This window comes from Mauremys mutica, unplaced genomic scaffold (assembly GCF_020497125.1).
Source record: "Mauremys mutica isolate MM-2020 ecotype Southern unplaced genomic scaffold, ASM2049712v1 Super-Scaffold_100046, whole genome shotgun sequence".
Taxonomy (NCBI): Eukaryota; Metazoa; Chordata; order Testudines; family Geoemydidae; genus Mauremys; species Mauremys mutica.
In genome coordinates, this window is record NW_025423257.1 from 2,986,249 (window position 1) to 2,997,122 (window position 10,874).

The 10,874-nt window shown below is 49.9% G+C and overlaps 2 non-coding genes across 2 annotated transcripts; one reads left to right on the forward strand and one right to left on the reverse strand.

Annotated features, from left to right (window-relative positions):
* The first annotated feature begins 7,237 nt into the window (after window positions 1–7,237).
* On the forward strand, window positions 7,238–7,311 carry TRNAT-AGU. The gene has a single exon. It is a non-coding gene; the product is annotated as a tRNA-Thr (tRNA).
* Window positions 7,312–10,228: 2,917 nt separating this feature from the next.
* Window positions 10,229–10,301, reverse strand: TRNAV-AAC. The gene has a single exon. It is a non-coding gene; the product is annotated as a tRNA-Val (tRNA).
* Between the last annotated feature and the right edge of the window lie 573 nt (window positions 10,302–10,874).

A 10,874-nucleotide genomic window follows, 5' to 3' on the forward strand; every position in this document is an offset into this window, starting at 1 on the left:
AGTTGGTAGGATTCAAACTTGCCTGGGGAGACCCCAATGGATTTCTAGTCCATCACCTTAACCACTCGGCCACAACTACTTGATGTATAGGTGCTTCACTACACAATGATTCTGTTCTCACTGAATCGTCACTTCAAATTGCTCAGACCAGCTCCCCCAGCACACTCCTGACTGTGCATTAGTGTAAGTGTGTCCATGGCTGAACAACAAGGGTTCCTGCCCATTTCCCTTCCGGCTGGAGCATGATTAGAGTGTGTTTGTGGTTAACGACATTGCTATAGATTGTTGTTCATTCCCCACACTGACAATTCAGACCGTCCCGTTCCTATTCGAATCTCCACCAGATCATGCCAATAGCCGGAGTCAGGATTTCTCTGGGGCACTGAAATGTTTCAGGGGGTTGGTGCGTGAACTCAGCCTGGCATCCATCCCTGATGTTTCATGGACTAACAACAGCAGCGTAAAGAAAGAGCTGATCCAATATCTCACTGTCAGAGGTGAAGGTGGCCTCGTCCCGTCTGCATGACCATTGCCATTGCAGGAGAGAAGGTGTCAATGGAATCGAATGCCCTGGCTCAGACAAGAGACACAGGGAGGTTTTGCTGTTCATGGATCTGTGCAAAGGAAATTGTGTCTCTGTGTGAAATTGAGGAGGGGAATGAAACGTCCCCATGGTGGCCCAATGCCCTAAGGAATGTGGGTGATGGACTCCGGCTGGGAAATGATTTCACAGGATCAATGTATTGCCCTGATTAAAAGCTATGGCTAAAAGGCAGCCACTGTTGTTCGTACCTGAACCTGTGTAGGGACGCCCGAGTGGGTATCAAGTCCATTGCCTTAACCAGGGGTAGTCGATTATTTTATCAAGATTCAAATTTCTTGGTCAAGGCATAGTCAATGTATAGACGCCAGAGAAAATAATACACTGATGATAAGAAGAAGAATATAGAAATATTTTGCAGTCACTATGGGCATAACTATGATAATTGTTTTGTGTTTCACTCTTTATATATGGCACCACCTTCCTTGCCTTTAGACTTCTAGTTTACCAAAAGTAAAACTAAACATCTCTTCAGATACCAGGGAGTGTTTGTGTTCATTCCTGCTAGCTACACAGGGATTTGATGTAGCTGCTTTCAATCCTCCGGCTCTGCCGGGATAAGTAACATTTCAGGCTGTCACTGAACTGAAGGAGGGAGATCATTTTTTGACAGGTTACGCCTCCTCTTAAAGGTGTTTGTCTGGCAGCCTTGGTTCCCAGGTCTCTCCTGAGGGAAGAAAGTTTCTGTTCAAAATACCAAAACTTAACAGAGCGGAGGGAAAGGCAACGGTCACATGATGAGGCCAATATGTACCACAACATGATTCTTTTATGTGGGATGACTCTGAACACTGACTGATCTGCACTCTCTTGTGTTTGAAGAGATGTTGAGTTTTGCACTTGGGAACCTATAAGGCTGAAGCAATGTTATGGATAGTGACACTGCGATTGAAGGGTGATTTAAGGTTGTAAAAATTGTTAAAAACACTGAGCTTAAACGTGAACTGCCTGTTATTAAAGGCTGGTTTCCCCACGTCGGTTCCATAAGCTCTGCTAGAAAGGCCCTGGGTTCTCTCCTGCCTCGGTGGGAACTAGAGGGAATCGTCCCCTGCTGCCCTTGGCTCCAGGCTGATTTTTCTGGGGAGGGGGCATGGAATTGATTTGTTTGCTGTTGAGAAGGGAGCCAGGCCAGTTCTCAGGGAACGAGAACTCCCAGCATCTGCCCAACCCAGCCTGCTGCCCTGTCCCAGCCTCTGTTCCCCTGGGGGCCCTGCGTGTTTGACTCTAGAGCAGGCCGGGAGCAGCAGCTGAGGCAGAGGACACCTGGGCTGGGCAGATAGGAGGGAGGTTAGGAAGTGGAAATGGTAAAACCGCAGTGAAGTATTACCTTGGACTCGACGGCATTTCTCCATTGGTCTGTCTGCTTTGGGTCAGGGACAATGACACGTCCTGCTGCATTCGTCATTTCAAAGGGTGGTTTAGGATTTTCATTCTCCGACACGGTGCACAAAGCAGGACTCAACCCAGGGTGCAAACGAAATGAGCCACTCAGGTTCTGGCAGCCACAATGAGCATGTGGTGCGAGAGCGCAGCCCTGCCCCTGTCCCAGAGGGAGCGGGGTGTCTACAAGGGGCTTGGACCACTGATCTATCAGTGCCTAACTCCCAAACTTTCAGTAACTCTATTATCAGTGCCTGTGAGTGTAATTTAAACCATTAGAAAAACCACACTAGGCTAGACCAAAGGCCCATCTAGCTCTGAATCTTGTCCTCTGACAGTAGCCAATACCAGGTGCCCCAAAAAGCCACCACTGGGAGTTGAACCCAGGATCACCTGTTTACAAAGCAGGTGCTTTAGCCAGCTAAGCCATGTTGCCTGCCCACACCTGACTCCCTGCCATCTTCACCAGGACCTGACAAGCTTTCCTTGTGTTTGGATTCTGCAAAGCAGAGGAGCAGGTGACGTTTTCCTTGCAAGCTGTGTGTGTGAGTGAATCTTTGGCCAGGTCTGCACTACAAAGTTGTTTCAGCAGAAATATATTGCTCAGGTGTGTGAAGAACACGCTCCCTCGGTCGGCAGCTTGGTGTGGCTGGTGTACACACTGCAATGCCACGTCTGGCGACAAAACTGCCCTGTTTTGGTGACAAAATAAAACCACTTCGATGAGAGGCCTAGAGCTTTTTGCAGCAAACTTACAGTGACAGAGTGCCAGTGTAAATGCTGCTGGTCATTATATCACCATAACTGGCCTCTGCCAGTATCCCACAATGCCCGCCGTGAACTCACCTGCCCTGCATTCCCGCTAAAGAGGCTGGGCCTCTCCCCTTTCATAGCTCCAGGAAGTTCTGGCAGCTGAGCCTGCTGCTCTGCTCCGGCAGCCAGGAGCAAATCACTGCCGTGGAATGCTGCTCTCCGGCCCTGTGAACACAGAGCAGGGGGCGGGAACTTCCATACATGGGGGGGCCACCGGCATCCGAACTGTGACACCCCATGACACCCCTTCCCTCCAGGAGGCTTTTACCTTCTAAACAGGGACGGCTGTTTTCTAGTAAAATCACTAAAAGGGAAGGAGAAAACTCGAAAGAGGTTCCTCCTGGCGCTCACGTCCATGAACCCGAATTCTCTCTCAGTCCTCAAAGAGAGACCTGGAGAAGGAGACTTGCTGAAGCAAAGCCACAGGGGTCTCTGAGGTTTCCCTGGCCCCTCGCCCCTGTCCTGCCTGGCTGATGTCAGCATCTCTCTGTGAGGTCACCACCTCCCCACCACCTTGGACCAATAGGCTGAGGTCCTGCCAAAGGCCTTTGTGATGTCACTGCCACACCCCTCCCTTGCTGGGCTAATGTCCTGCCCCTGGCCAGGCACTTTGCAGGTTTGAGCTACTCCCTGGGGATCACTCCACTCAAGGAGCGTTCGTTCTAGGCAGCAAGCTGGCTAGACAGGAAAACATCAGACGCTGCTCCCAATGCTACACTCAATTTTTCAGCAATTAGTCAACTTTATTGCCAGAAGAGACCATTAGAGCATCTAATCTGACCCCCTGCATATCACAGGCCTCCTGTAGGACACAAGAGCTACTTTTGGGGCAAAGACATTCCAGAAAGGCATCTAGTCTTCATGAAATTACATCAGGAGATGGAGAATCCACCACTTTCCTTGGTAGCTTGTTCCTGTGGTGAATCATCCTCGCTGTTGAATATTTGTGCCTTAGTTGTAATATGAATTTGTCTCTTTTCACCTTTCAGCCATTGGGTCTTGTTATTCCTTTCTCTGCTATTTTAAGAGTCCTTTAATATCCAATCTTTTCTCTCCATTAAGGCACTTCAACACTTCAATGAAGTCACCTTTCAATCTTCTTTTGATCAGCTAAACAGGTTGAGCTCTTTCAATAGCTCACTAGAAGGCATTTTCTTCCAGACCTCACAACATTTGTTGGCTTTTTCTGCCCCAGCTCCAATTTCACAACATCTTTTTCAAATGAGGACACCAAAGCTGAAGGCAGTATTCCAGTATCAGTCTCACTGATGCCGTGTCACCTCCTGTGACGTTATTGACATAATCTGTAACTGTATAGATCACCGTTGCGACTGCTGTTCTATTTGTAGCCAATATTGTAGAAAGGTGTCGTGCAAGGGGTCTATGGAGAGGTTCTGATTGGTTGATTATAATGATGCTATCTCTAGATGTGTATCATTTTTTTAGTTGACGTTATGAATATTGGCTCCATGCTGCCTGTATTTCACACTTGTGCTCTGCTTCCGGGGAACACCCCACACAAGCTGGTGTCAGTTCTGTCTAGCCTGCTTGATGGCCCATTAAGGACCATCAGCTCTACAATCGCCCCATTGAGAGAAGGCAGATACGCCTTGTGACTCAGCAAAGTATACAGGGACCTGCCTATGGAGAGAACTCTATGGTTTTTCTGTGCCACGTGCTGGATAGAGTGTCCTTGGGACAAAGAAAGCAAAGACCACATGGCAAGAGACTATAAAAGGCTGATGCCTCGTCTCCATCTTGTCTTCAATCCTGCTTCATACCTCTGGAGGGACTTTGCTACAAACTGAAGCTTTGTACAAATGACTGAATGACCCATCCCAGCTTTGAATAGACTCCAGAGACTTGATTTGAACCTGCAGTTTATTGCATCACTATTACAAGCCTGAACCAAGAACTTTGCCATTACTGTATGTGAAGGGTTCAAATCCCTGTGCATTTTATATAACAACCTGGTCTATGGATTGTGCCAGTTCTTTTCCAGACCCAAAGTCCAGAGTATGGTCAAGGACCAGAGGCCTAGCAAATAGTGACCAGCTAAGAGAAAGCTGGGTAAACAGAAAGCCTTGCTTGCTAAGATAGGCCTGGTCAGCAAATTGCCAGGTGTTGGAGCTAAGAACTAAATGATTGTGTCTTATTCAGAAGTGCAGACTGAACAAAGAATCCCTATTGTGTTTGTTTCTTCTCTAGGGAGACATTCTTCCCACAGATCCAACCTTGAGTTTATGAAAAGTTGGCACGTCAGTATAAGATATGGCATCCTTCCACCTCCCTTCCAAGGGACCAATGCCTGCCTTAAGACACACAGAAAACAATCTTTATTGCCATAGACTTTCACTCTTTCTTTGCTTTAACCCCTAGGAATGTACCTGTTGGACAATCAAAGAAGTTGCTCCATTCCTATGGATCCCAAATCAGAATTCAACATATATATTTTATACTAATAACATTTTATCAAAGTATTAATGAAATGTTAACTTGCTAACTTGAGACCATGGGTGGAGACATTATCTAATCTGTTAATCATTGGCTAATGTGCTATCTTGTCTTGCTGCAAAACCTATCCTGGGGTGTGGAACTGCCTAGCCTGTCACTTTCCCCTGCCTATGGAAAATCTATATGTTCTATTGTAATTAATTAATTAACAGTGTCTCTGAGCCTAATAAGCCCACTCCGCCAGCACTGTGTGTAATAAACTCCTATTCTTGACCTCTACATGGTGTAGATTTATGTCCTTCACAGACACCTGCTGAATAAAGAGGAGATTCAGCATCCAGCTTGGCTGAATGCGTCTCCTCTCCCCACAGCTTGGTGATCTTTTGGAGGAAATGGAGAAGACTGCCTTTGCCTAGCTGTACATCGCTTGCAAAAGAAACAGGTCTTTTTGGTGACAAGTGTTGAAAGGAGCCATTAGACAAATGTGGAGACAGGAAAAATGTCCCCCAATTGAACTGGCATCTGTGGGTGCCAAAGCCACAACACAGAGCGCTAAACACTATATGAGAACGGGTGGTGTCAGAAGAGTCTCTACCAAAGCCTTTTCCCACCAGCAGGGGCCTCTCTGTGCACAGAACTCCTGGTAGCATGATGGCTGCAGGCAGTGGAGAACTCCATTTTGGCATCTCTTTTGTGGTGAACATATGCAGTGGCTATTAAAAGGTCTCTAGATAGTGATCTTTGTGAAGAGCTGGCTGAAGAACCTTCCTACTAACCAGGAGAGCCTGGCTTGGCCTGCCAGTTCTTCCTTGCCGAACCTAGTGTGTCTGTTGGCTCCTTTTTTTGTATCTCTTTTCAGAAAAGGAAAAGACCTGTCAGCAGAATCCTTCTAAGTGCTTGTTCAAGACAGAGAGAGCCTTCCTTGCAGCTGAGTCTAGGTGCCATGGGGCATGCCTCACTGCAGCACCTCCTGCTGACCATCCTAGCAATTAGCTCTGGTTCACCGGTGCGCCTTCATCTAGTAGCATCTGGCCACCATCTGTTCTATCATTAGGACCCTTGTTGCTCTCAGGACTTCAGTGTCCTCTTATGGACACAGCCCTCTGGCTGTGCCCCACTCAGTTCTCTCCCCCCTGCTGGGGGGGGATGTCCTCTACCCAGACACTTGCCTCAGTGGCCGGCTGCAGTCCAGGGTGTAGCCACCTGTGTCAGTGGCTACTGAGGCAAAAGGTGTGAACCTCCAACCCTGCCATCTGTTTCCCTGGACCATTTCCCAACAGACCTAGAACCTTCCTCCACCTTTGTATCAGGGCCTTAGTCTGGCAGTAGTCAGCCAGGAGGTCACTCATGCACCCCTTACCCCAGCACTACTCTGATCATGGTGCCCTCCCTGCTCCTGCTCCTGCTCCTGCTCCTGCTCCTGCTCCTGCTCCTGCTCCTGCTCCTGCTCCTGCTCCTGCTCCTGCTCCTGCTCCTGCTCCTTCCGGGCAGCCAATCCTCCCTCCTCAAACTCCAAGGAGTAACTAACTCTTGCTGTGCTGAGCAGCTCTTTATATATGGGCTGCTCCAGCAAGCCTTCTCCTGATTGGCTCTCCCAATAAGCCCGTTCTTGATAGGCTGGGTTCTGCACAGCCTCTTCAAGGCTGCCTTAATCTTTCTCCTGCTTGTTTGGGGCAGACAGCCCACAACACATGGAAAGTGGCAAATGAGAAGTCTGGAGCTGAAGGAAAGGTTACCATGACTCAGAACTGAGCCGAGGTTGCTGCGACTGAAACACAGATCACTAACCATTATATGATCACAGTGACTGGTGGGAGAGGCACATGTTAGAAGCCCTCTGTCTACTCAGCTGTGGCTTTCTGTGCACAGAGAGCCAGACACCTCACGGTCTGCAAGTCTTGAGGGAAATGGGGAACGTCTGTACTTTAGAATTTGCAGGTGTTGACTTGAACCATCAAATGAAACAATTGCAAATACTTTTTTTAGGCAGGCACCATGGCTTAGCTGGCTAAAGCACCTGCCTAGTAAACAGGAGATCCTGGGTTCAACTCCTAGTGGTGCCTTGGCGTATGGCTTTTGTCTCCTCTGCTCACATTTTCCTGTGTCTGCCTAGGAAACAGAAGAGGCCTCCCTTGGTATCCAAGTCATTGCTTGCTAAGGAAAGAGCTTCTTTGGAGAGAAGCATTGGAAACAACCAAATCACAAACCTGGAGTTGATGAAAACACTGCTATGACTGGCATTGGCATGGCGGTTGCTTTGACTGCAATTGCTGCAACACGAGAGCCTGCGCCACACATCCTTGTGATTCCCTGGAGATGTTCACACACAGATGTCATGTCACCTTCCTTTTGATTGTCATTGATGAAAAATGGAGCAGTTGGGAGAAAAGTCCCAGAGAGTCGCACCGTGGCTAAGCTGGGTGACTCACCTGCCAGGTAAAGTGGAGTTAGGGATGCAGCTCCCAGTGGTGCCTTAACAAATGTGTCTGCTCTTCCCACCTTTTGGTGACTCTTTTGCGGAAACAGAGAAGACTGCCTCTGCCTTGCAATGCAAATGCTTGCAAAAGAAACCAGTTGTTTTTTCTGACAAGTGTCAGAAGGAGGCACATAAGAAATGTGGAGACAAGGAAAAGGTCATCGTAACTCAACTTGCATCCATGGCTCTTGAGGCCAGAACGCAGAGCACTAAGCACTGTACGACCACAGCAAAATCTAAACTTTACACCTTATTACACTAGGCAGTAGTTAGGTCAAGCAATTTTCTCATCCTACTGGATGTTACCCTCCTTAATACATAGAATTCCCCCTAAAACCTGGATTACTGTCCTCAGATGACCTTCATTTTCTCAGGATTCCTGCTGCTTCCAGCATAGGTGGGGGAGGAGAAAGGCAAAAACATGATGCCACAGTCTCCTATTTTATATTCTTAGTTCAAGTGTCTAGAAGACACTTGCCCAGAAGTGTCCGGGTGGGCTCTGCTGAGTCACTAGGTTGGGGAATCCTCCTGGTGTGGTCTTGTGCAACTGAGTCATAGACTTGAGCGGTCCCCACAGTGTTGTGTTTGGGCATCTGTCACTGAATTGGAAGTCTCTTAATTACAATTCCTCTGCTGATTCATGGCTCTTGAAAACACTCCTCAGCAGGGGTCACAAGCAAAATTATAGCCTATTTCAGTAACAACCATACAGCAAAATGCATAACTTCACACACCCTCATGCTATACATATTTGGACAGAATAACTGATTTCAGCAGATCATGACTTTTCATACGATAACTTACATGGAATGGTTGGTAGGACATATCACAGCCATATAGGAATGATGACTATGTGAGCTACAGGGAGCTATTTTGAAGTACATCATGTCACAAAAGCCTCTAGAGACTGGCCTTTGGGAAGAGCTGGCTGAAGAGCCTTCTGAGTAACTGAGAGATACAGGCTTGGCCCTGCCAGTTTGTGCTTGCGAACTAAACTTGTCCGTTGGGCTCCCTTTTTTGTGTCTCTTTCACAGAAACAGAGCAGACGTTCTTGGCCAATCCTTGAAAGTGCTTGTTCAAGACACAGAGAGCCTCTGTGCTGGGGCAGGGGTAGGGGTGCAGGAGGTGGTCGGGGGGTGGAGGTGCTTACCTCGGGCAGCACAGCTCCCAAAGTGACTGGCACACACTCCCCTCCGGCAGTGGCTCCTAGGCAGTGGAATACGGGGGCGGGTCAGCTGTGGCGTTTGCACTCAGGGCTGCAGGGCCGGCCACTTCCAGGAGCAGTGTGGCAGGGAGGGAGGGGGCAGAGTGGGCAGGGAGCTGCCTTAGCGCTGCTGGCACATCTCCGTGTGTCACTTGGGGAGGCATCAGGTCTCTGTGGGCTGCCTGGGGCAGGGGCAGTGGCCAAGGGGGCTCGGGCCACCCCTTTGCCTCCTCTCTCCAGGCTCCCAGCCCATCTTGACGGCCGACAAGGATTTTAGGGTGCAGCAGCGCAGGGAGCAGGAAGGGCGAACCACAGCGGCTGCCTCCCCCACATGCAGGAAAATGGCTTGACCTGCTGGCCCCACAGACTAAGGCACCAGGCCTCCAGCTTGCCCCATTCGACCCAATGGGTTGATCTTGTGGCCAGAATTATTTGCAGTCGGGATTTCCCCCAGCAGTGCCCCACAGGGGTCCAGGGTCAGCTCCAGCACAGGCCACACAGGAAGGCTTAATGCTCGAGCTGCAGTGCATGCTGGGCAGGCTCTAGGCCGTGCTCCCCATGGCAGGAGAGAAGAAGAAGACTCGGCCCCTGGAGGGGCAGGATGGGGCTTTCTGGATCCCATTTGCTCACAGCCAGCACCCTGCCCCCACTCCCATGTCATCAGTGGCGCCCCCAGGTCAGCCAGAATGGAGCAGCGGTTTTCACTGCACCAAGTCCACTTATGGCTTACAGGCAACTCCCAGACCCACCACAGCCCACCATGTCGGCCAGAAAGGAGCCCACTCAGCCTCGCCATTGCTGCTTTTCCGTCCCCCCAGAACCCCGCTTCTCCTGGGCTGCAAGGAGCCACCCCTGGGAAGCCAACAGGGAGGCACAGGATTATGCCTCCCAGCAGCCAATCGCACCTCCCCCGGCTTTGCAGATCGAATGGTGACGCTCTACTAACCCCACGTAGCCGCACTGAGGCGCTTAGCTTCTGCCCTGCCTTCCTCTGCTCCACTTTCCTCTTTTGCCCCATTCCTGCCTCACTTCCTCCTTTGGCAAGTCACGCAGAGGAGGCCAGCAGGAAGAGCCGGCCTCCACCGGCCAACCTTTCAGGGCAGAGGAGGCCAAGCCTCAAGCCTCCAAAAGGTAACACGCTGCACTCCTCTAGGTTCTCCAGCCTGACGCCAAGGTGCTTTCTCCACTGCTGTCAGCACCCTCTGTCATGCGGGGGTTGGAGTTATCCCAGGGACAGGCCAATAGGAGAAGGAGGAGGCCTTCCTGAACAGCAAGGGGATCTGGGAAAAGGAAGCCAGCATGTTTCTGCCTGGTTTTGAACCAAGGACCTTTTGCATGTTAAGCAAACGTGTTAACCACTACACTACAGAAACTCCATCTGCTTGGCTCTTGCTCACCTTGGCACAGACCGATGGACAAACCTGGAGAAAGTGGTGGCAGCCCTTCAAAGGGTCAGCTGGCAGAGCAGAGCACTGGAGCGGGCACTCAGGAAGTCATCCTTACGTCGCCCTTGTGACTCCAGCTTGAGGGAGAGCTGCTTTTTCTTCCCCTTGCTGACAAAGAGCAAGAGAAGAATGAAAGGTCAGGTGGGCCAACTCGGTGCAGAAGCCCATGCTGCCTTTTCCTGCTGCATAGCCTGAAATGAGGGACTCGTGGCAGTTAAAGGAACTGCTGCACTTTCAGAAAACATCCCACCCGTGCACACAGGGGGACAGAAGAGCCTGTTAGTCTAGCACGCTCCCAACTGAACTACTTCAGCAGCTGCTCGGTTTCTTTTTGGCCTCCTGCTTTTCTGTCTGGGATGTTGTTGTCAGCAGTGGCACAGAAAAAGGACGTCATTGCGAGCGGCCCATGAAGACAAGATTCACTTTTGCCTTCCTTGCTCGGCTTCACTTGCTTCCTCGCCCTATTCCTGCCTTAGTTCCTGGGTTTCCTGAAGGCGACGG